The following is a 25183-nucleotide window of genomic DNA, read 5'->3' as shown; positions in this document are numbered from 1 at the left end:
TTGTCATTCTATAAGGAATTCTTGTTTTTGTCTGGCTAAGCATTAAATAATGAATTTTTAAAAAAATTATTTTAAAGTTTATTTATTTTTGAGAGAGAGCACAAGTAGAGAGCACAAGAGAGAGAGAGAGAGGGAGACTCAGAATCCAAAGCAGGTTCCAGGCTCCCAGCTCAGTACAGAGCCTGCCACAGGGCTGGAACTCACAAGCCATGAGATCATGACCTGAGCTGAAGTCGGACACTCAACCAACTAAGCCATTCAGGCGCCCCGTGAGTTTTTTTTCTTTAAGGTGTTTTTTCCCCTTAGATGTTTTCTCATATTACTATATATTGTCCATCTGAATGATCTTCACTACTTTGTTGGCTTCAGTTTCTATCATTTGTTAATCCCAAATCTTTACCTTTAGTTCAACTTATTTTTGAACGTCAGACATGAAAGTTCAGTTGCTTACTGAAAATCTTCACCTAAATGTACCATGTGGCAAAACTGAACTCATCAGCTCCTCATCCTCTCTCCTCAAATTTCCATTGTTCATCACCCACTCAGGTGTTTACATCAAAATATGGGTTTTAAGGAAAAAATCTGGCCTAAGACCACAATTCATATTGGTTATATATGTTTATTAAAATAGGATCCTGGCTATAGGTGGTAATTGCAAAGTTTGAAGCTTTTATAATGTAGTTCACGTACTATGATATAGGAATTTCTATGTTGTATGAAGCAGCAATGTATATAAATAGTAAAGAACACTGTCCAAAGTATCTGATATTTTGGATATGCTAAGGAAGCTACAAAGATACTTGGGATGTAGACCTTTTCTATTGTTTCTTTTTCATGCTCAAGCCTACAGAAGCTTGTGACTATATACATTCATCCAAATTTTAATCTGAAGGATGTCAAATAGCCATATAGAATTCATTTGTCTATATATTTCTTTTTTCCCCTCAGTTCAAGTTTAATAGAAACAACAAATAACCTAAAGTGATGCCCCACTACTATACACATCAGTTGTCCTGCCCCATAGCACAGCTCAGGCCACTCTCTCTAGAGGAAGAAGGGGCAGCCTTCCCAACCCCTGCAGGAAAGGCCTGTTCTGTTCCACACCACATACGCACTGAGCCTAAAGTCTTATGTTTTAAGCATGACAATTGTACAAATGAAATCTTGTCTTCATGGTTACCCACTGCAGCCTGGCCATAAAATGGCCCAGCACTCACTTCTGCTTGGAGAAATATTCTTTGCTCTTCTGGACAACAGGCTTGATGATATCACTGCCAGTCTTGCAGCCTTGGGCACAATTCCCCATGCGTGTCAGTAAACTTGAAGGCCTGAATTAGTCTCAGAATCTTATCCATAGAGTGTTCCAGAAGGAAGTCATTCACAGTGATCTGCCAAAGGATGCCTTTGTCATCAATGATAGAGAGGCCCTGAACAAGTTACATTCATCAGCTTTAACATTCCATAGTCCTAAAGGCCATATACAAAAGACCCACAGCCAGTATCACCCTCGGTGGGGAAAAACAGAACTTTGCCTCTAGGGTCAGGAACAAGATAGGAATGTCCAGTCTCACATTGTTACATAACATAGTACTGGAAGTCCTAGCCTCAGCAATCAGACAACAAAAAAGAAATAAAAGACATCCAAGTCAGCAAGGAAGAAGTCAAACTTTCACTATTTGCAGATGACATGATACTGTAGGTTGAAAACTCAAAAGTCTCTACCACAAAACTGCTAGAACTAATACATGAATTCAGCAAAGTCACAGGATATAAAATCAATGTAAAGAAATCTGTTGCATTTCTATACACCAATAATGAAGCAACAGAAAAAGAAGTCAAGGAATCAATCCCATTTACAATTGGATCACAAATAATAAGATACCTAAAAATAAACCTTACCAAAGAGGTAAAAGATGTGTACTCTGAAAACTATGGAACACTTATGAAAGAAACTGAAGAGAACACAAAGAAATGGAAAAACATTCCATGCTCATGGATTGGATGGAAAAATATTGTTAAAATGTCTATACTACCCAAAGCAGCCTACACATTTAATGCATTCCCTATAAAAATACCACCAGCAGTTTTCAAAGAGCTACACATCCTAAAATTTGTATGGAGCCACAAATGACCCTGAATAGCCAAAGTAATCCTGAAAAAGCAAGGCAAAGCTGGAGGCATCATGATTCTGGACTTCAATTATATTACAAAGTTATAGTCATCAAGACAGTATGGTACTGGCACAAAAATAGACACACAGGTCAATAGAACAGAATAGAAAAGCCAGAAATGGACTCACAACTATATGGTCAACTAATCTTCAACAAAGCAGGAAAGAATATCCAGTAGAAAAAAAAGATAGTCTCTTCAACAAATGGTGTCGGGAAAACTGGGTGACAACATACAGAAGAATGAAAGTCGACCACTTTCTTACACCATACACAAAAATAAATTCAAAGTGAATGAGAGACCTAATTATGAGACAGGAAACCATCAAAATCCTAGGAAAGAACACAGGAAGCAACCTCTTTGACCTTAACTGCAGTAACTTCTTACTAGACACACGGAGGCAAGGGAAACAGAAGCAAAATGAACTGTTGGGACTTCATCAAGATAAAAAGCTTCTGCACAGAAGAAATGGACAGAAGACATGAACAGACATTTTTCCAAAGAAGACATACAAATGGCCAACAGACAGATGCAAAGGAACTAAGCATCATCTGATATCTGATGAATATCAGAGAAATGCAAAACAAAAGCACAATGAGATATCACCTCATACTTGTCAGAATGGCTATTAATAAAAAGATAATGGCAGGTTTTGGCAAGGATGTGGAAAAAAGAGAACCCTTGTGCACTGTTGGTAGGAATGTAAGTTCATGTAGCTACTATGACAACAGTATGGAAGTTTCTCGAAAAATTGAAAATAGAAATTCCATACCATCCAGCAATTACCCTTCTGGTATGTGTCCAAAGAAAATGAAACACTAATTCAAAAAGATATATGCACCCTTCTGTTCTTTGCAGCATTATTTATGAGTGCCAAGACATAGAATCAACCTAAATATCCACTGATGGATAAATGGATAAAGAAAATGTAGCACAGCTAAGGAAACAACAAAACCAAAAAGCAGCCTACAGAATGGAGAAGGTATTTGCAAATGACATATCTGAAAAAGAGTTAGTATTCAAGTCTATAAAGGACTTATCAAACCCAACAGGCAACAGCCAAACAATCCAGTTAAGAAATGAGCAGAAGACATGAATAGACGTTTTTCAAAAGAAGACATTCAGATGGCCAACAGACACAGGAAAAGATGCTCAATATTACTCATCATCAGGGAAAAACAAATCAAAAATGCAATGAGATTCCACCTCACACCTGTCAGAATGGCTAAAATTAACAACAAACAAAATGAGATGTTGACAAGGATGTGGGAAAAGAGGAACCCTCTTATGATTTGGTGGGAATGCAAACTGTGCAGCCATTCTGAAAAACAGTATGGAGGTTCCTCAAAACATTAAAAATAGAGCCGCCCTACAAACCAGCAATTCCATTACTAGGTATTTACCTAAAGGATACAAATTACAGATTTGAAGGGGCATATGCACCCCAGGGTTTATAGCAGGATTATCAAGAATAGCCAAACTACAGAAAGATCCCAAATGTCCATTGAGCAATGAATGGGTGAAGAAGAGGGGATATATATGTATGTATATGTATATGTACATGTGTATGTGTATATGTATATGTATATGTATATGTATATATGTATATATACACATACACACAATGGAATATTACTAAGTCATTAAAAAATGAAACTTTGGCATTTGCAATGATGTGGATGGAGCTAGAATGTATTATGCTAAGTGAAATAAGAGTCATAGAAAGACAAATACCATATGATTTCACTCATATGTGGAGTTTAACAAGCAAAACAGATGAACATAAGGGAAGGGAAAAAAAAAGAGAGGGAAGCAAACCATAGAGACTCTTAACTATAGAGAACAAGTACTGGCAGGGGATGGGCTAAATGGAAGGCACTTGTGATGATCACTGGGTGTTGTATGTAAGTAATGATCCACTAAATTCTTCACCTGAAACCACTTTTACTAAATTAAACTAGATTCTTCACCTTAAACCAATCTTACCTTGTATGCTAACAAACTAGAATCTAAATAAAAACATGAAAAGAAAAGCAAAAAAAAAAAAAGATTCCATTGTCCTGGACACTGGCATGCTTGGCTTCTGATACCAAGGGAATGTTCCTGGGTCCCAGTTCTCTTTGTTTCTTGGGTGTGATGATCCACGCCAGGCAATAGAAATGAGAACCACAGATGCACCAATCATTTAGCAGCTGAGTTTCTTAAATTCTCCTGCCCTGTAACTGAAAGCAATGATCTCTGCAGGACACACAAAGGTGAAGCCAAGAGTGTAAAAGAACACAACGTATTTTCCTTTGTAGTCAGATAGGTTGATGTCTTTTTCTAAGTTTATTTATTTTGAGAGAGAAAGAGTGCGAGCAGGGAAGGGGCTGGGAGAGAGACAGAGAGAAAACCCCAAGCAGCCTCTGTGCTGTCAGCGGTACTCGATCTCTGGAACCTGGAACGGTGAGATCATGACCTGAGCCGAAATCAGGAACCGGATGCTTAACCGACTGAACCACTGAGGTGCCTCCCCTGATGTCTTTAAACTGGCCATCTGGCATAACAGCCATGGCTTTGAAGTTGGAGGCAGGATGACCAATTTTGGCCTTTCCTGAAGATATCTTGTCATCAGCAGCTGAGACAGAATGCACCAAGGCCAGTCAGGAGGAAGACATTATCCATACATTTTTTAATGCTTTAAATTTTTAATGCTTTAGCATTAGTAAAGCTAATTGTTGGTTTGTTTTTTTTTTTTTGGTTGGCACACCAACCAGAACTTTGCTAATGTCATTTTTAATATAATTTTTATTTGTATCTTAGTACAACTTTTTGATAATTTATGGTGCTCTAATCTTTAATCCCAGAAAAACTTTCAGCAAAAATTTCTGTGACTTAAATTTGGAAAAAACCCTTTCTGTTGAAGATTTACCATATATTCTAAAATACTTATATTCTGAGGAGTAAAGTCTTGCAGGAAAATTATACTTGTTTAGCTTGTTTAATCCAGTGGTTGCCCTGCAAGTTAAAAAAAGTTCACATTTATCATGCTATTTATTCTTTAGTTTGAAAGACTTAGAACTTTAAAATTGATATTCACTTTAGTTAATTTCATGAATGCCTTTTCTACTGCATTGACTCAGTGAGAGAGGGAATCTTTTATGGGTATACTTTCCACTTGGGTAGACTACATAAGCGTCTTTTTTCTTTTTCTTAAACAGCTTCCCTAATTGTTCACTATTACTTCAGATGACTTCTGAAATTCCTTGACAATCAGTGTTAGGTGAGTTGATTCTGAAGGTGAGACTTTCTCCTTTCACTGCCCGCATTCATACATTGCCAAATCTGTCGTATTTCTTTTGACTCTTTGCCTTTTTCCTTACCTTTTTTTTACAATGCAGTCTTTGTCTTGCCAAGGCTCTTTCAGCTTTACAGAATATTATTTTTGTGTCCCACAATGACTTTAGAAGAAAATTTATCCATTGAGGATAGCTGTATAGCTCAGAATATTTTATTTAACAAATTATTTTGCATAGGCTTCCTTTAGCCTGAAATCTTCTCTGCACCTCAGACAGGTACCAAATATCCTTGACTTTTCAGAAATGCATCAGTTGTATAAAATGAAGCATATCTATAATATGCTTACAAGCATGTGCTAATATAATAGCACTAAAGGAAAAATAGTGTTTTGGCAGAGAAAATTTTAATTAGTTGTTTTAGTAAAAATAGCTACAACTCTCCATCTTCTACTCAGCACAGAAAATGCATTTCAGTCTTTAGGTCAGCTCATGTAAGACAATTAACTGGCAGGAGAGTCCGCACTCTTCACTACATGGATCCAACAATATCAGGGAAGTGTTAGAATAACTTAAACTTCCCTAATGAGCTTCAGGGCTTTAATGAGAATATTTTCTATTCTTGTATGATTAATATTGCTCTTTGATAGAAAGAGGACTCATGTGTGTGAAGGAAATGTAGAACGAAAGAGCTCAAGATAAACCGTTAAGAGGAAGTTAAGAAGTGGTTAATCCCTTAGAGCCCAGAGGGGATTAATTATTGATAACTAGTAACTGCCACCAGCTTGAGTAGTTTCTCCAAATAATTATAATAGCCTACAATAAAATAGCAAACAACTATTTTTAAACTACCAGCATTTTAACCATTTATTTTCTGAATTTAGTCAACTAAGCGATCTGTCCTGTCTGGCTATATAATTATGTCAAATGGTGAACCTATATCATGTATTTAAAGACACTATTATTATTTATAATAGTCTTATTTTTTTGTGCATAAAAATAGTCATTGTAAATCACTAAGTCAGAGTGGATGAACCAGTTCTGTGTGTTTGTGTATGTATGTGTTTGTGTGCACGTATGTTTGTGTAGGTACACAGCTCTGTGTGCGTGGGTACGTTTGGAAAGTTAGAAAATTAGAACAGGATGAAGAAGAAAGAATAAGAAACAGAGACGATCCAAAAGAGTCACTGATATTAAGTAAAACATTACTAGACTATGGGGACATACATAATCAATGGAATTTTTGCACAAACGCAAGTACAGGTTTCCCTTGCTTTCCTAGAGTTCGCGTCTATGAAAGACCTACATTAATATCTGCTTTCACTAACCCAAAAGAAAGCCAGAGAGAATTTTCACTTTTACGCAATGGTGATTGCTTCTTCGTTTTATGCCATTTCAGCTTATGACAGGTTTCATAGGAGCACTCTACTTTCAGAGAGTGGGGGAAACTTGTATGTAGTTTTTGGTTATTGTTTTTCACTATCCACTTATCCACTGAAGCAGACTGTAAGATGTCAAGAAGTAATGAGAATTTAGTGAGAGGAAGTGACTAGAAGTAGTGAGAAGTAGAAGTAATGAGAAGTGAGGATGTTAAGGATGATGAGAAAAGTAAGATACAGGTAGATGGTCATCACAGTATATTTATATTTATTTTTTTAAAGCTAATCAGTGTTTTATTTATTTTTTATCATTATTACTTATTTTGAGCGATAGGGAGCTCAAGTGAGCGAGGGGCAGAGAGAAAGGGAGAGAGAGAGAATCCCATGAGGGGCAGAGAGAGAGAGAGAGGGAAAGAGAGAGAGAGCGGGGCCTACCTGAAGTGGGGGCTCAAGCTCACCCAATGAAGGGCTTGAGCTCAGTGGTCATCACATTGTAATAGAGTTTAGCCGTGTACATTGAACAAACCCTGGATAGAAGGTTGATGAAGCGTAGGAGACTAGGATGGCTTTTTCAATTGTAACTGGGGAAACCGTGGTGATAGAGAAAAAGGAGTAAGAGCAAATACAGAAGATGGAGGAGGGAACCATTTTGTTGTTGGTGTTGTTAGCTGTCTCTGAATGTGTGTTCAGAAGGTTTTATTTAAAAAGCACTTAAATTGATGATGTCATGATCTAGCTATACTTGTTGAAACTTGTTAAGAAAGACAGTCTCTTGCATGCAGTCTTTCAGTCCCAGCTTGGCCCCTGGGGGGCCTCTGGCCTGGAGTACATCCCTTACCAAGAGATAGGGAACCCACACTACCTTGCTGGGCTTATTACTTTGTGTGGGAATATCTTTCCCTGTGTCAAACTCAGTGCACTCCTTTGTTCTGCCGAAAGACACGCTTCAATGGCCCTCAGGCACACCTCGAATTTTCTGTATTTCATATCCTCTGGGGGAAAGATTGGGGTCCTTATACTGCAGCAAAAATTGGGATGCGTGCAGTCACGCTGCCTGTGATAGCTATGGAATAGATTTGTTGGCCGAGGGGAACTAGTGCATTGCAAAGGATTGGAATTTGTGTACACTTTCTTCCTTTTCTTGCTACAAATAAATACGGTACCACTGGGACTGGTGTGTGTATTATCTGTTCTCAGCAACCTTTAATATTGCACTAGTGTCTTCCCTGGGTGTCACTTATTTGCCTTTTAAGCTTGGCTGCACTTGTGTTATACTCTATCGAGCACAGCCTGTCCACCCAGTGGATGCTGAAACAAAGGTTTTCCATCTCAAGCTTCAATAAGGATTGTGCTATGGTTTGGAGGTAGGAAGGGAATTACAATTATTATTCATCCATTAGTACTGATTACCATTAAGAATGGATAGTCTGGCAAATAGCTGGTCTATCAGCTATTTGCTACTTCTATGTTTTGCTTAGGTCACAGAACATTGGTCAATCTAGCATCAGTTCAGTTGACTGATTTGTGCCTTTGGCACAAACTTTTTAGATAGACCACATAGCCATTCCTCTCTTGGGTCTCATACTCTCCCTCTCAAGATTTTTTTCCAGGGTTAACAGGTGAGTCTCCTCCCTGCTCTGGATCCCCAGACTTCTCCTATTTCACATTTAGAGGAATCTCCAATCCACTTCCTTGCGTAAGCTCTACTTTCCCTATCTTTTTTCATATTTGACATTGATTACCATTAAAACTAGAATCTGAATCATTACCAACAACTGTATTACCTATTTTTCCTTGAACCAAAGGCATGATGTTTAAAACATTCCATGAAGAAAGGGGCAGTATGTCTAGTATGGCAAAGAAGGAGGAGAGTAACAAAAGAGTTGTGCATATTAAAATTATTTAAACATTCTTATTCTGCCAAATTTGTATATAAGTGTGCATATTACTTTCAATAATTACAGAGATATAAATGGGTCTTAAAAATAGCAAAAAACCATTTTGTCAAGTTGGAGTCAAGGAAGTATGGAAATTCTCCCCATTTTAAGTGTTCTTTAATTTTTGGCCTTTCTGTGGTTGAATTTATATTAACAAAGATAATTGGATATTAAGGCAATTAATCAGAAGGCTCAGCTTAAAAATAGCAGTTGAAAAATAAGTGAAATTTCCAACCGAATTCTACAGTTTGGTCTTTATAAAGAAAAGATTGATTAGGTAGATGCTGAACCCTTTTCTTTACTCTTTAGAAAAGATTGTTCTCTAATTGTCACTGTATGTGAAGTAAAATGAAGATAGATAATACAAATATCCTGATTGACCAAAAGATTAAAATTGTGAGTCTTCCAAGAAATACGTGAGGATTCAAGAATATCTTATTGCAGTTTATTTTTTTCCGACTGTTTTTTTTTCAGCCACCATCTTCTAATAACGCACAACTACATCTTTTCTTGTTAGAACATGTTATCCAGCACTTTTTGATTACATGTTCTCAGATAATAGCTGGGGCAGATTGACCAAAGGAGAGCAATTTCTTTAATCAGGATAACATAATGATTCTATCACAAACTTTAGATAGGACTATGGATATTACCAATTTTTTTTTCTGGTCTATTAATAGCATTGTATCTTTAGTAGAATTGAAGACAGGACCTTCTGTAGGTCTCAATACAACTTTATAAATGGCCATAACAATGCCTTTCGAATCAAATCCATTTGCTGTTCTACAGAAAAGCAAGTTTTTTAGTAACTTGGCCATAACCTGAGGACAGGGACCCTGCAAATATTAAACAGTGGAATGTAGTGAACAGGAATCTGAAATTTCTGCCTGGCCAAAGCCAGTGGCCTTTGGCTTCTCTCTGTTCTTGAGTCATTTTATGGGAATGAGTTTCTTCATCAGTGAAAAGAGGGTGCTGTCCAACATATTCTGAGGTCCTTTCAGTTCTAAAGTTCTTTGGCTAATTACCTGGAGTCCAAGTGATGCCCTCAATCTGGCTGGTATGTAATAAATATTTGATGTTTATGAACAATGTTTGACTTATGTATGTGGAGAAACACATGCTATATGGAAATACCATGGTGTCTTCAATACATATTATTTTGGGAGCAATGCGATTAAAATGTATGAATTCTTTGTTTACTTAGGTCAAAGAGAAATAGTTGTTTTTTTAAAATAATGTAAACTAAGGGAAAATAAAATACTCAGTATACTAGTTTAAAATATTTTTCAACTAGTGGTTGGAATATGTTAAATGTAAATATGTTAAATAACATTATTTATTTTTATCTTTGATAAGGTGCCAAATAAGTGGTTGGAATATGTTAAATGTAATGAATATATTTAAAAGAAAATGTTTAAGATATCTGAGGTGTTTATACTTTGTGAATACAACCAGTATATTCATTATTTAAAAATATATACTGGACGAAATCAATATTTACATAAGAAAACAGACTGCAGGTTTAAATTTTTCTGTCAATAAGACTATCTAATAGAATCACGTGTCATGTATTTGTATGACCACTAAAATTTGAAATAGAAAAACAGAAAAGTATGCTTTTAGTTAACATGTCTTACATGTATAGAATGAATTGACAACTTTTGTGTGTATGAATTACTAATAATAGTTTACATTTTTAATACATGTACTGCTCTAAATAATTACCTATATTTGCTCTTTAGTCCTTTTAACAACCCTATAAGGTCTTTACAATTATTATCATTATCCCCATCTTGCAGGTGAGGAAATTGAGGATCAGAGATGTTCATTAATTTGTGTAAAGGCACACAATCAGTAAGTGGTAGGGCCAAGATTTAAACCCCAGTATTCTGGTTTTATGCTCTTAACCAACTGTAATATTGGTTTTTTGTCATGATCATTTCTGAAAGAATTACTAAATCATGTGAAATGCATTACATCATTTATTTACAAGTTTACTAAGGATAAAATTGACCTTTCCATGTGTTCAAAAAAGTGCATCGTTTTTTCCTTTATCCACATTTACAATTTCTGTTTTTTTATCCTTTGTAAAACTAAGAAGATGTACTATCAACTTTCTCTTTTGTTTTAATATGAGACCATCATTCGGTTATATGATTTGCTAGCATATATAGGATGCTAGGATATATCAATGCTTTTTTTTATCTCTTGCTTTTAATAGGTAGGGAACCAATTTCTGATGAATTGCTGAACCGAGAACTATGTTCTCTGTGAAGTTATAAGTAGCCCATATATGTCTCTTTTTATTCTTTAGGAGGCCTTATTTAGTTATGTTAACATCATCTCAGCCCAGAGAGTGTTCCCTCTAGAAATCATCGATCATCTGTTTTAGTCAAGCAGCCGACATTCAATCAATCACATGTTAATATTACTTCACTTCTTATTCAGAGGTCTCAAACATCTATCTCTTTCACTCTCTTTCAAAACCTTAAATGGGACTGACAATTATAATGATGTATCTTGTGATACAAAGCATAAATTGTAAATAAGTCACGGATAGTAGTCACAGAAGAGAAAGAAGGCTGAGAAAAAACCCCAGTCAGATAGTGTGCAATAGTTCCTTCCTTTAGTCAGGGAAATAAATGCTTGTTTGCAATAGAATCTAACTATTATAAGACCCTTTAAGAACAATTCCTGTTGCAAAGTGAGAACATTTGTAGTTCCGTTTAAATAATGTAGCACTTCCAGCCTGTGAAAATAGATAAGCTTCCAGGATTCTTTTTGTGGAAAGATAAGTCACATGAAAAAACAAAAACAAAAACCAAAAAACGCCTTAAAAAATACATTGGTAGACATATCTTTGCAGGAAAACAATTTTTTGGTGCTGGACAAATAGGCATGTGTGTTTGATTTAACGGCTGTGTTTCTGTACTCAACTGAATTTCACAGGGTCACAATGATACGTGGTTAGATGAGAAATTATACAGATTCTAGTGTATTATTATTAAAATCAAATTCTGAAAAATTGCAATATTTTGATTTGATCATCTAAAACTTAAGTTGTATCATTTTAGTCTTATCCAAATTCATTCAGAATGTAGATGAAACTGTTCCATGGAAGTCTGACAATTTTTGGTTAAAATTTTGTCTTTCTGAATTGTGTTTATTCTAGAAATCATATTGCTCAGTGCTTTTGCAAGTAGTGAAGAGCATTGTTTAGGAATATAAATCAGTTAGGATGCATTGTGGAGCGAGTGATTGAAAAATTGGCTTAAGCTGGTTTAAAATAAGAAAATTTATTTTTTGTCAGGGATGGCATCGAGGTGGATTGCTTCAACAGCTCAGTCTTCTCATCAAGGATCCATGTTCGTTGAGCTTCTCCACTCTGCTGCCTACAACATCAGCTTTACACACAGGTTGATTTTCTTTATGATTGTGAGGTAACTGCTATGTGTTTTGTTCTTGTCATGTGTGTGTGTATGTGACACACACACAGAGAGGATTTCTCTGTGAATACGTGAATTAAACTGGGATAATTGAGGAAAGAGGAGAAAGGAAGAAAGGATGCTGGGTGATCATCCATGTCCAACACAGAAAGCAATGTAACATAATGATAAATATTTTTGGATAGCACATTTTAATAAAGTCTGACTCCACTAGATTAGTATTACTTCGAGCAAGATTTAAAACCGTGTTGAAAAAAATTCCTGTTTCCTAATTCTTGCTTCCTTTTTGAAATTCAGTTATGATCACTTAACATGGAGACTCTAGATTCTGAATTATACAGCTGCAAACTGGAATATTTATTTATTTATTTATTTAGTACATAAGCATGTGTGAAAGTGGGGAAGGGGCAGAGAGAGGGACAGAGAATCTTAAATAGGCTCCACGCTCAGCATAAAGCCATTGTGGGCCTTGATCCCATGACCCTGGGATCAATCATGACCTGAGCTGAAATCAAGAGTTCGATGCTTAACTGAGCCACCTAGGCACCCCTAGAATTCTTTTTTAAAATATTTATTTATTTATTTATTTATTTATTTATTTATTTATTTATTTCGAGAATGAGAGAGAGAGAGAGAGAGAGAGAGACAGAGTCGTCAGGGTAAGGACAGTGACAGAGGGAGAGAGAGAATCCCAAGCAGGCTCTGTGCTCAGCTCAGAGTCTGACATGGGGCTTGATCTCACAACCATGAGATCACTACCTGAGTGGATATTAAGAGTTGTACACTTTACTAACTGAGCCACCCAGGCACACCACCCCCCCCCCCAGAAGTTTTAAATGTAAACTAATTTTATGAATTTGTGAGCTTTTATTGTATTCACCTCTTATGGCAGAGATTGCTGCTTCTTCTCTCAAGTTTTCGATGGGCCAGAGTTGCTTAGAATAAACACTGCTTAACAGACTCCTTTGCAGCTAGATATAGTCATTGATAAAGGTCTTTGACTTGGATGTGAGTGGAAGTCATGTGTGCAACTTCCAGTTTACACTTTAAAGGGAAAGTATAATATTTGATGGGTGGTAAACACAAGAAAGAAGGAACCTAGACAGCTGGACACTTTAAAGAGAAGATCTTAATGTATCAGCCTAGATACTTAAGTCTGCCTTGTAAGCTAGTTTTAATCTAGGCTGAACTTACATATTAATACAATAGATAGCCAATATTAACATACTATCTAGAAATAAGGGGTGTTTCCTTGTAACTAGAAGCTGGATTACAATCTTCCTGAGTACAAAATAAAATGTACTTCTTATTTTTGAATATTATTAGGAAAAAGTAGTGTTGTATGGAGCTCCTGATATTTTTATTTTGATCTTGTAGTTTTTTTTAATGCACACAGCAGATTTAACTGTTTTGAATGAATTTACTCATTTTAAGGTATCAACATCCAATCACTTCACTTAAAATAATCAAACCGTTTGTGTATACACACACACACACACACACACACACACACAGAGCATACATCTCCACTGTTTACTGTCTCAAAGCATTTTAACAAGGTATTGCGCTGGCAGAATTAATTAGATCTGAAAACTGGTATAATAAAAGCAATAAAAGCTATAAGAATGCATTAAAATGGAATACCAAAATAATAGAATGTAAGGTTTCTAAAGTTGTATTTGACTAGTCAAATGTTTCTTAATAACTGGATGCATGAGAATACATTGTTCGTTATAATATTAAAGGAATGTAATGAAATGGAAATTGAGGCAATAGAGAATTCAGTATGCACAATTATTTTAAATTTAAAATCTTCCCCATAATGAACATAGCTAAAAACATAGAAGACAAATGATAGAGAAATTAGAAGCAATTATCAAAGGAATTCTCAGCAGAAATTTCTGATTTAAATTAAAGCCTATGATTAAAAATCTGCCTCTTTGTCCTTCTCCACTCTTCCCACAATCCACTACTACAGCACCTTGTAACTTAATTTCTTTTCCTCAAAGGCACTCATGCTCTGATCCATAACAAGAATGAACATATCAAATTTATGTCTTTCTGGCTTCTGCTTCTATATGGGCTAATACTTAATTTTAAAAAGAACAAAGATGGAAATATTATTGAACAGTGGCCATGAAAAACAGAATTATTTTTCGCCTACATAACTCCATTAATTTTGTGAATGAAAAGGAGAAACTTTTCAAATTCTTTTTGATTGATATTTGAAATACAGCATGGTGTATTTTGGTAACTGGAGCTGACTTAAAACTATTTAGGTATCCCAAACATTAAAAAGATTATAGTGCATCATCTCCAGATACAATTCATTTATTCATTCAAAACTGATTTTGAACATCTGCTCAGGTATTGTTCTAGGTGCTGGAGACAAACAGTAAAATAATATTACTTGTTCTTATTATGTTTGTATTCTGGTGATTAAAATCAATACTATATCATAAAACAAGTATGGGGCAATTCAACATAGTTGTATTTTTTGATGAAACCTATTATGATCCTTTGGGAAATATAAAGTTCCTTATAAATGGTGTTTTTTGTGCATATAATAAATTTCATATTGCCTATTATACACTGTTACCATTATTTGCTGACTGTTTTGTCATTTTTCAGAAATAATTGATAATTAGTTATTTTTAAAGTAGTTATTAAAAACTCTTCATCTAATCTTTTTGTCTTTCCCTTTGGATGGAATTGCATTTTATAAAAGATCCAAAATGACCATATAAAAAACTAGAGAAACTTGAAGTGATTTTAAAAGTCGAAATAATCAGTTGTGGGTTTTTTGTTTTGTTTTGTTTTGTTTTGTTTTTCTATTTATACCCAAGTTACTTAGCATATAGTGCAATAATGATTTCAGGAATAGAATTCAGTGATTTATCCCCTACATATAACACCCACGGCTCAACTCATCCCACGTGTTTTCCTTAATGCACCTTGCCCATGTGGTCCATGCCCCCACCCACAACTCCTCTACCAACCCTCATTTTGTTCTCTATTTTTAAGAGTCTCTTATGTTTGTGACCGTACCTGTTTTTATATTATTTTTGCTTCCCTTCCCTTATGTTCATCTGTTTTGTATCTTAAATTCCACATATGAGTGAAGTCATATGATATTTTTCTCTCTCTGACTAATTTCATTTAGTGTGATAACCTCTAGTTCCATCCACATAGTTGTAAGTGGCAAGATTTCATTTGCTGAGTTTTGATTGCTGAGTAATACTCCATTGTGTGTGTGTGTGTGTGTGTGTGTGTGTGTGTAATGTCCTTATCCATTCATCTGTCAACGGACATTTGGGCTCTTTCCATACTTTGGCTATTGTCAGCAGCACTGCTATTGTCAGTAATGCATGTGCCCTTTTGAAACGTCACTCTTGTAACCCTTGGGTAAATACCTACTAGTGCAATTGCTGGGTAGTAGGGTAGTTATATTTTTATTTTTGAGGAACCTCCATATTGTTTTCCAGAGTGGATGCACCAGTGTGCATTCCCACTAGCAGTGCAAAAGGGTTCCTCTTTCCCCACATCCTCGCCAACGTCCGTTGTTGCCTGAGTTGTTAATTTTAGCCATTCTGTCAGGTGTGAGGTGGTATCTCATTGTCGTTTTGATTTGTTCCCCGAGGATGAGTGATGTAGAACATTTTTTCATGAGTCTGTTGGCCATCTGAATGTCTTCTTTGGAAAAGTGTCCATTCATGTCTTTCACCCATTTCTTCACTGGATTAATTGTTTTCTGGGTGTTGAATTTGATAAGTTCTTAAAGATTTTAGATACGAACCCTTTATCTGATATGTCACTTGAAAATATCTTCTCCCATTCCATCAGTTGCCTTTTAGTTTTGATGAGGTCCTAATAGTTCTCTCCAGAGACATGTTGAGTAAGAAGTTGCTGCAGCTGAGGTCAAAGAGGTTTTGCCTGCTTTGTCTTCTAGGATTTTGATAGCCTCCTGTCTTACATTTAGGCCTTTCATCCATTTTGAGTTTATTTTTGTGTATGGTGGAGGAAAGTGGTCCGATTCATTCTTCTGCACGTCGCTGTCCAATTTTCCCAATACCATTTGCTGAAAAAGACTGTCTTTGTTCCATTGGATATTCTTTCCTGCTTTGTCAAATATTAGTCCGCCATACGTTTGTGGTCTATTTCTGGGTGATGTATTCTGTTCCATTGATCTAAGTGTCTGTTTTCATGCCAGTACCATACTGTCTTGATGATTACAGCTTTGTAATACATCTTGGAGTCTGGAATTGTGATGCCTCCAGCTTTGGTTTTCTTTTTCAGGATTGCTTTGGCTATTTGGGGCCTTTTGTGGTTCCATACAAATTTTAGGATTGTTTGTTCTAGCTCTGTGAAGAATGCTGGTGCTATTTTGATAAGGATTGCATTGAATATGTAGATTTGGGTAGTATAGACATTTTAACAATATTTGTTTCTCCAATCCATGAGCATGGATCATTTTTCCATTTTTTTGCATCTTCTTCAATTTCTTTCATAAGCTTTCTATAATTTTCAGTGCATAGATTTTTTACCTCTTTGGTTAGACTTATTCCTAGGTATTTTAGGGGTTTGGTACAAGTGTAAATGGCATTGATTCCTTGAATTCTCTTTCTGCTGCTTCATCATTGGTGTATAGAAATGCAACAAATTTCTGTGCATTGATTTTATATCCTGTGACTTTGCTTAACTCATGAATCAGTTCTATCAGTTTTTTGGTGGAATCTTTTGGATTTTCCACATAGAGTATCATGTCATCTGCAAAGAGTCAAAGTTTGACTTCCTCCTTGCCAGTTTGGTTACATTTTATTTCTTTGTGTTGTCTGATTGCTGAGGCTAGCACTTCCAACATTATGTTGAATAACAGTGGTGAGAGTGGACATCCTTGTCGTGTTCCTGACCTTAGGGGGAAAGTTCTTAGTTTTTCCCCACTGAGGATGATATTAGTGGTGGGTCCTTTGTATATGGCTTTTATGATCTTGAGGTATGATCCTTCTATCCCTATTTTATTGAGGGTTTTTATCAAGAATGGATGCTGTATTTTGTCAATTTCTATCTCTGTATCTATTGAGAGGATCATGTGGTTCCTATTCTTTCTTTTATTAATTTGTTGTATCACATTGATTGATTTGTGAATATTGAACCAGCCCTGCATCCCAGGAATAAGTCCCACTTGATCGTGGTGAATAATTCCTTTAATGTATTGTTGGATCTGTTTGGCTGATTTTTGCATCCATGTACATTAGGGAAATTGGTCTGTAGTTCTCCTTTTTAGTGGGGTCTTTGTCTGGTTTTGGAATGAAGATAATGGTGGCCTCATGAATGAGTTTGGAAGCTTTCCTTCCATTTCTATTCTCTGGAACAGTTTCAAAAGAATAGGTGTTAACTCTTCTTTAAATGTTTGGTAGAATTCCCCCAGAAAGCCATCAGGCCCTGGACTCTTGTTTTTTGGGAGATTTTTGATTACTAATTCAATTTCTTTACTGGTTATGGGTCTGTTAAAATTTTCTATTTCATTCTGTTTCAATTTTGGTAGTTTATATATTTCTGGGAATTTATTTATTTCTTCCAGATTGCCCAATTTATTGGCATATAATTGCTCATAATATTCTCTGATTATTGTTTGTATTCCTGCAGTGTTGGTTGTGATCTCTTTTCTTTCATTCTTGATTTTATTTATTTGGATCCTTTCCTTTTTCTTTTCTTTTCTTCTTTTAATATAATTTATTGTCAAGTTAGCTAAAATACAGTGTATAAAGTATGCTCTTGGCTTCTTGAGTAGTTTGCCATCATTCATCACTTATATACAATACCCAGTGCTCATCCCAACAAGTGCCATCCTCAATGCCCAATGCCTATTTTCCCCTCCCCACACCCCCCATCAACACTTAGTTTGTTTTCTGTATTTAAGAGTCTCTTATGGTTTGCCTCCCTGTTTGAAACTATTTTTTCCCCTTCCCTTCCCCTATGATCTTCTGTTAAGTTTCTCAAATTCCACATATGAGTGAAAACATATGTTATCTGTCTTTCTCTGACTGACTTATTTCACTTAGCATAATACCCTCCAGTTCCATCCACGTTGTTGCAAATGGCAAGATTTCATTCTTTCTCATTCGTGATTTTATTTATTTGGGTCCTTTCCTTTTCCTTTTTGCTCAGATTGGCTAGGGGTTTATCAATTTTGTTAATTCTTTCAAAGAACAAGCTCCTGGTTTCATTGGTCTGTTCTACTGTGTTGTTTTGTTTTTTATTTCGACAGCATTGATTACTGCACTAATCTTTATTATTTCCTATCTTCTGCTAGTTTTATTTGCTGTTCTTTTCCTAGCTGTTTAAGGTGTAATGTTAGCTGGTATATCTGAGACCTTTCTTCCTTCTTTAGGAAGGTCTAGTTTGCTATCTACTTCTCTCTTATGGCCGTCTTTGCTGCATCCCAGAAGTTTTGGGCTATGGTGTTATCATTTCCATTGGCTTCCATGTACTTTTTAATTTCCTCTTTAACTTTTGGTTAACCAATTCATTCTTTGGTAAGATGTTCATTAATCTCCAAGTATTCATTGTCTTTCTAAATTTTTTCTTGTGGTTGATTTTGATTTTCATAGCATTGTGTTCTAAAAATATGCACGGTATGATCTCAGTCTTTTTGTGCTTGTTGAGGGCTGATTTGTGTCCCAGTATATGATCTATTCTGGAGAATGTTCCATGTGCATTTGAGAAGAATGTGTATTCTGCTGCTTTAGAATGAAGTGTTCTGAATAGATCTGTTAAGTCCATCTGGTCCAGTGTGTCATTCAAAGTCATTGTTTCCTTGTTGATTTTCTGCTTAGATGATCTGTCCATTGCTTTAAGTGGGGTGTTAAAGTCCCCTACTATTATGGTATTATTATCAATGAGTGTCTTTATGTTTGTGATTAACAGATTAATATATTTGGATGTATACATGTTGGGGGCATAAATGTTTACAATTGTTGGATCTTGGTGGATAGACCCCTTAATTATAATATCATGCCCTTCTTCATCTCTTGTTATATTTATTTTAAAATCTAGATTGTCTGATATAAGTATGGCTACTCTGACTTACTTTGGCAACCTTTAGCATGACAGATGGCTCTCCATCCCCTTACTTTCATTCTGAAGGTGACTTTAGGTCTGAAATGAGTTTCTTGTAAATAGCACATAGATGGATCTTATTCTCTTAACCATTCTGTTATTCTCTGTATTTTGATTGGAGCATTGAGTCCACTGACATTTAGAGTGAGTTCTGAAAGATCTGAGTTTAGTGCTATTGTGTTGTCTGTACAGTTGGAGTTTCTGGTGGTGCTCTCTGGTCCTTTCTAGTATTTGTTTTTGGTCTTTTTTGTTTTGTTTCATATTTTCTGCCCTCAGAGAGTCCCCCTTAAAATTTCTTGCAGGGCTGGTTTAGTGGTAACAAACTCTTTTAGTTTTTGTTTTTCTGGGAAACTCTTTATCTCTCCTTCTATTTTGAGTAACAACCTTGCTGGATAAAGAATTCTTGACTGCATATTTTTCCAATTCAGCGCGTTGAATATATCCTGCCACTCCTTTCTGGCCTGCCAAGTTTCTGTGGATAGGTGTGCTGTGAACCTAATCTGTATTCTCCTGTAGGTTAAGGACTTTTTTTCTCTTGCTGCTTTCATAATTCTTTTCTTGTCTGGGCATTTTGTGAATTTGACTATGATATGCCTTGTTGATGGTTGTTTTTGTTGAATCTAATGGGAGTTCTCTGTGCTTCCTGGATTTTGATGTCTGTGTCTTTACCCACGTTAGGAAGTTTTCCACTATGATTTGCTCACTTAAAACTTCTACCCATTTTCTGTCTCTTCATCTTCTGGGACTTCCATAATTTGGATGTCATCCCTTTTTAATGAGTCACTGAGTTCTCTAATTCTTATATTGTGATCTTTTACCTTAGTTTCCCTCTTTTGTTCTGCTATATTGTTCTCCATAAATTTTTCTTCTATATCGCTGTTTTGCTGCTCTGCTTCATCTATTCTTGCCCCCATGGGATCCATTCGAGATTGCATCTCAATTATAGCATTTTTAATTTCATCCTGACTAGATTTTACTTCTTTTATCTCTGCAGAAAGGGATACTATGCTTTCTTCTCATTATTATAATAAAATATTTATTATATATTAAGGAAGTAAAATTTGGAGGAAGAAAAAAATTAATAAAATTATAAATAAAGTTAAAAAATTTAAAACAACACAAAAATCAAATAAAGGAGGCTCAATCTTAGGCGTGTTTTGGTCTGGTTGTTGAAATAAGCTTGGTAGAATAGAGAAAAAATAGAAAGAAAAGAACAGAAAAAAAAAAGAAAAAAGTAAGAAAACATTTAAAAGTTAAAAATATATATAAGAAAATAGAATAAAATGAAATGAAGAAAGTAAAATATAATAAAAAATTTAAAAAATTATAGTAATAAAAATTTTAAAATTTTTATAAAAACAGAAAATAAAAATAAATGTTTTCTCCTTCTGTATCCAAGAATAAGAAAAGAAAAGAAAAGGAAAAAAAAAGAAAAGAAAATAGATGGACCAGTGAACAGAATGAAATCTGAATGAAATTACATCCATTTTCCCCTAGAAGTCATACTATGAAGCACTTCCTAGTCTGTACACTAAGCAAGCGGGGAGTGCTTGGTTGGTGCAGTTGGAAGGGGCTTGGTGTAATGGCTCTGTGCTCCACTAGTTAGCGCTGCTTAGCTTACTGGGGCTGATAGGTGTGGTTCACGTGCGCAAGCATGTGCATGCGTGGGAGAGGTGAAAATGACCTCACCTAGCTTCCCAGTCTCTAGCACCAGAGTTCTGCGCTCTCACCGACTGGCAATCAAGCACCCCTCCTTTGTCTCTGGCTTCTGTCCAGTCCCTGCTTCTACACTGTCTGTGTCCAAGCCGTCAGCCTTCCAGGCAGCACCTCCATCCCAAATTTTATCTCAGATGGTGTTTCCAAGCCCCTTACTTTTGAGGGCTCTGCAGCTTGGATCCAGTCTGACCCTCTGGGGGAGGGTCTTGCAGGTGCTGGCTTGCATCTGGGAACATTCAGGCAATTGCCCTGCTGTTGAGGCTCAGAGATTGTGGCCAGGTGCCTGCTTGCCCCAGAAAAAGTTTGCGTGATCACACAGCAGCAGCAGTTCAGGATTATAGTAAATCACAACACACAACTGGTACCAGGTTTCACTGCACCCTAGTGTCTTTGTTCCAACACCAGCAAATGTGGCTGTTCTCTGGGGTCCGCTGGGACCTTTGCCTATGGGGTGGCCGTAAGGCCTCTACCAAATGACCTCCTAGCAGGGAAACTGCTTCTCCTCCAGTGGAGCACAGATCCCTCGGACCTCACTGTCTGCTCCTGGGAATTCGCCTTTCCCACTAGAGCACTGCCAGGTATTAAATTCCAGAATTTCTGACTCTGTGCTCTCCTGTTTATAGAGTCCTAATGGTATTGAAACCCTCTCCTTTATCCTTTCTCCCTTTCTTGTTCAGTCACTTGTGGATGTTTCCACTCTTTCTCTTTCTCTCCAGCTATTTTTTGGGGGAGTGCTTTTCCTGTATTCTCCCCCATTTCTCTGTCCTCTCTCTGCAAAGACAGCTCCCTTCCCTCCACGGCTTCTCTCTTCCCCAGTTCACCTCTCTGCATTGTGTACCTGCTGAGTTCTGTGCCTCAGATTATGCAGATTGTTGTGTTAATCCTCAGATCAATTTTCTAGGTGTGCAAAATGGTTTGGTGCTGATCTAGCTGTATTTCAAAGGTGAGAGAGGCAGAGAATTTCCATGCTGCTCTGCCATCTTGGCCCCTCCCTCAGCAATTGTGTTTTTTGGGAAGATTCTGTTAATCAATTTTGTTGGGGATTCTGCATTTTTATATTTACATAATTCAGTGTATACTTTAGGGGGAGATATCAGAGAACTTTTCAATGTGATATTTTGTACATACAAAATAATCTATGTAATATAAAGCCACATTATTAACCATACAGTAAAAAATAGCAAGAATGTAACATTCTATTTAAAAGCTAAACTATTGTTAATATTATTTTATATGAATACTTTACAGGACAAATACTTGTTTTTGGAGGTTTTTTTCAGTTCATGTCCGCCTTATATTTTAACTGCCATCTGTACAATATTGTCAGCATTAACTTGAGAAATATTTAGCTATTTTCTCCTTTTTAAATGCCGAAGTTACATTTTATTTTGTGACAATTCCAAATGTATGAATATATGGCAAGAACAATATAAATAACTTTTTTAAAGGAAGTATAATTGGAATACAGTATCACATAAGTTTCATGTGTAGTACACAGTGATTTGAAGGTTATATATAATATGAAATGATTACCATAATAAATCTAGTTACTGGTTGTCACCATACAAAGTTAGCACAATATTGTTGACTATATTCTCCATGATGTACACTACACCCCCAGGATTTATTTGTTTTATAATTGGGAGTTTTTACCTTTTCACCCATTTCTCCCCCCTTCCCCCCCCCCCGCCCCCCCGCCCAGCCTCTTCTCCTCTGGCAACCATTAGTCTGTTCTCTGTATCTATGAGTCTGGCTTTGTTTTGTTTATTTTGTTTATTAGATGAGTGAAATTATATTTGTTTTTCTCTGAGTTATTTCCCCTAGTATAAAACCCTCAAGATCCATCCATATTACTGCAAATGGCAAGATTTCATTCTTTTTTTATGTCTGGCTAATATTTCATTGTACATACATACCACATCTTCTTTATCCATTCGTCTATCGCTGGCTACTTAGGGTGCTTCCATATTTTAGCTATTGTAAATAATACTTCAATGAACATAGGGGTGCGTATATTTTTTGAGTTAGTGTTTTCATTTTCTTGAGATGAATACCCATGAGTGGAATTACTGGATCTTGTGGTAGTTCCATTTTTAATTTTTGAGGAATCTTCATATTGTTTTCCATAGTGGCTGCACCCATTTACATTCCCACCAACAGTGCATAAGTGTTCTTTTTTCTCCAATTTCTTGGTAACATTTACTTTTTATCTTTTTTATTTTAGCCATTCTCACAGGTGTGAAGTGATGTTTCATTGAGATTTTGTTTTGTATTTCCCTGAGGATTAGTGATGTCGAGCATCTTTTCATGTGTCTTTTGGCCATCTCTATGTCTTCTTTGTAAAAATATCTTTTCAGATATCCTGCCTATTTTTTAATTGGACTGTTTTTCTTTCCTTTTGCTATTGAGTTGTATGAGTTCTTTATATATTTTGGATATTAGATCTTTATCAGATATAGCATGTGAAAATATTTTCTCCCATTCAGTAGGTTGCCTTTTCATTTTGTTGATGGCTTCCTTTGCTATGCAAAAGCCTTTTAGTTCCAATAGTTTAGTTCATTTTTGCTTTTTTCACACTTGCTGATGGAGTCAGGTTCAAAAAATAAAAGTCACTAAGACCAATAATAAGTTGCTTATCACCTATGTTTTCTTCTAGAAATTTTACAGTTTAGATCTTCCATTCAAGTCTTTAATCCATTTTGACTTAAATTTGTACAGAGTGTAAGATAGTGGTCTAGTTTCATTGTTCTGTATGTGGCTATCCAGTTTTCCCAATGCTATTTAAAAGACTGTATTTCCTGTTGTGTATTCTTGTTTCCTTTTCTGTAGATTAATGTATCATATATGTGTGCGGTTATTTCTGGACTCTATTTGTTCAATGTACCTGCTTTTGTCCCAGTACCAGACTGTTTTGAACTACAGTTTTGTAGTTTGAAATCTGGGAGCACGATATCTCCAGCTTTGTTCTTTCAAGATTGCTTTGGTTATTCAGGGTTGAAGCTTATGCTTATTTCTTCTAGTTGTGTGAAAAATGCCATTGGTATTGTGATAGGGATTTCATTGAATCTGTAGATTTCTTTGGGTAGTAAGGACATTTTAACAACATTAATTGTTCCAGTTGTGATCATGGGCTATCTTTTCATTTATTTTCATTTTCTTCAGTTTCTTTTCTTAAAATTTTGCAGTTTTTATTATACAGATCTTTTACTTTCAGCTAAGTTTATTCCTAAGCGTTTTATTGTTTTGATATCATTGTGAATGGCATAGTTAAAATTTTTTCAGGTGTTTTATCTTTAGCATATAGAAACACAACTGATTTCTGTATGTTGATTTTGTATCCTGCAACGAATGCCATTTTATTAATTGTTTGATGGCTTTTTTGCTGTCCCTTGTTCCTTTCTTCCTCTTGCTGCCATCCTTTGTGAAATGATTTTCTGTAGTGCTATGCCTTAATGCTGTTTGCTTTATTTTTTGTGACTCTAATGTAGGCTTTTCCTGTTTAGTTACCATGAGGCTCATATTAGACACTACATAACAGTCCATTTTATGCTGCTAGCAAATTAACGTCAGTACATATATAACTCTACCCCTTTACTCCCCCTTTTATGTTCTTAATGTCACAATTTAACTATTTTTATGTTGTTTATTCATTAACAAATTATTGTAGCCATAGTTATTTTCAATACTTTCACATTTAAACTTTATACTCAAGTGGTGAATATGCCACCATGTTATACCAGAGCACAGTATTGAGGTATTATAAATTTGATTATCTACTTACCACTATCAAAGTGTTGTATATTCTCATATGTTTTCATGTTACTTGGTAACATCCTTTCATTACAGCTTGAGGAACTCTTTTAAAGACACCCTGGTAAAGTATTCTTGGTTGGCAGGTTTTTTTTCTTTCTTTTTTTTTTTTTTTTTCCTTTTACTACTTTGAGTATATCATACTTTTTTCCAGCCTGTAAGATTTCTACTGAAAAATCTGCTAATAGCCTTATGGAGGTTCCCTTGTAAGTTATAAACTTTTTTCTCCTGTTGCTTTTAAGATTCTTTATTTGTCTTTGTTCACATTTGATTGTAATGTGTCTTTGACAAGGTCTCTTTTAGTTGATTTTGTTTGATCGTGTACAAGCTTC

The 25183-nt window shown here is 35.7% G+C and overlaps 1 pseudogene; it reads right to left on the bottom strand.

Moving 5' to 3' along the window:
• Positions 1–1213: 1213 nt before the first annotated feature.
• On the bottom strand, positions 1214–20248 carry LOC102961086 (annotated as a pseudogene).
• Positions 20249–25183: the final 4935 nt, after the last annotated feature.

Source organism: Panthera tigris, chromosome B3 (assembly GCF_018350195.1).
Source record: "Panthera tigris isolate Pti1 chromosome B3, P.tigris_Pti1_mat1.1, whole genome shotgun sequence".
Lineage (NCBI taxonomy): Eukaryota > Metazoa > Chordata > Mammalia > Carnivora > Felidae > Panthera > Panthera tigris.
The sequence above is the reverse complement of the archived record's forward strand: the minus strand, read 5'-3'. Positions and strand labels throughout refer to the sequence as shown.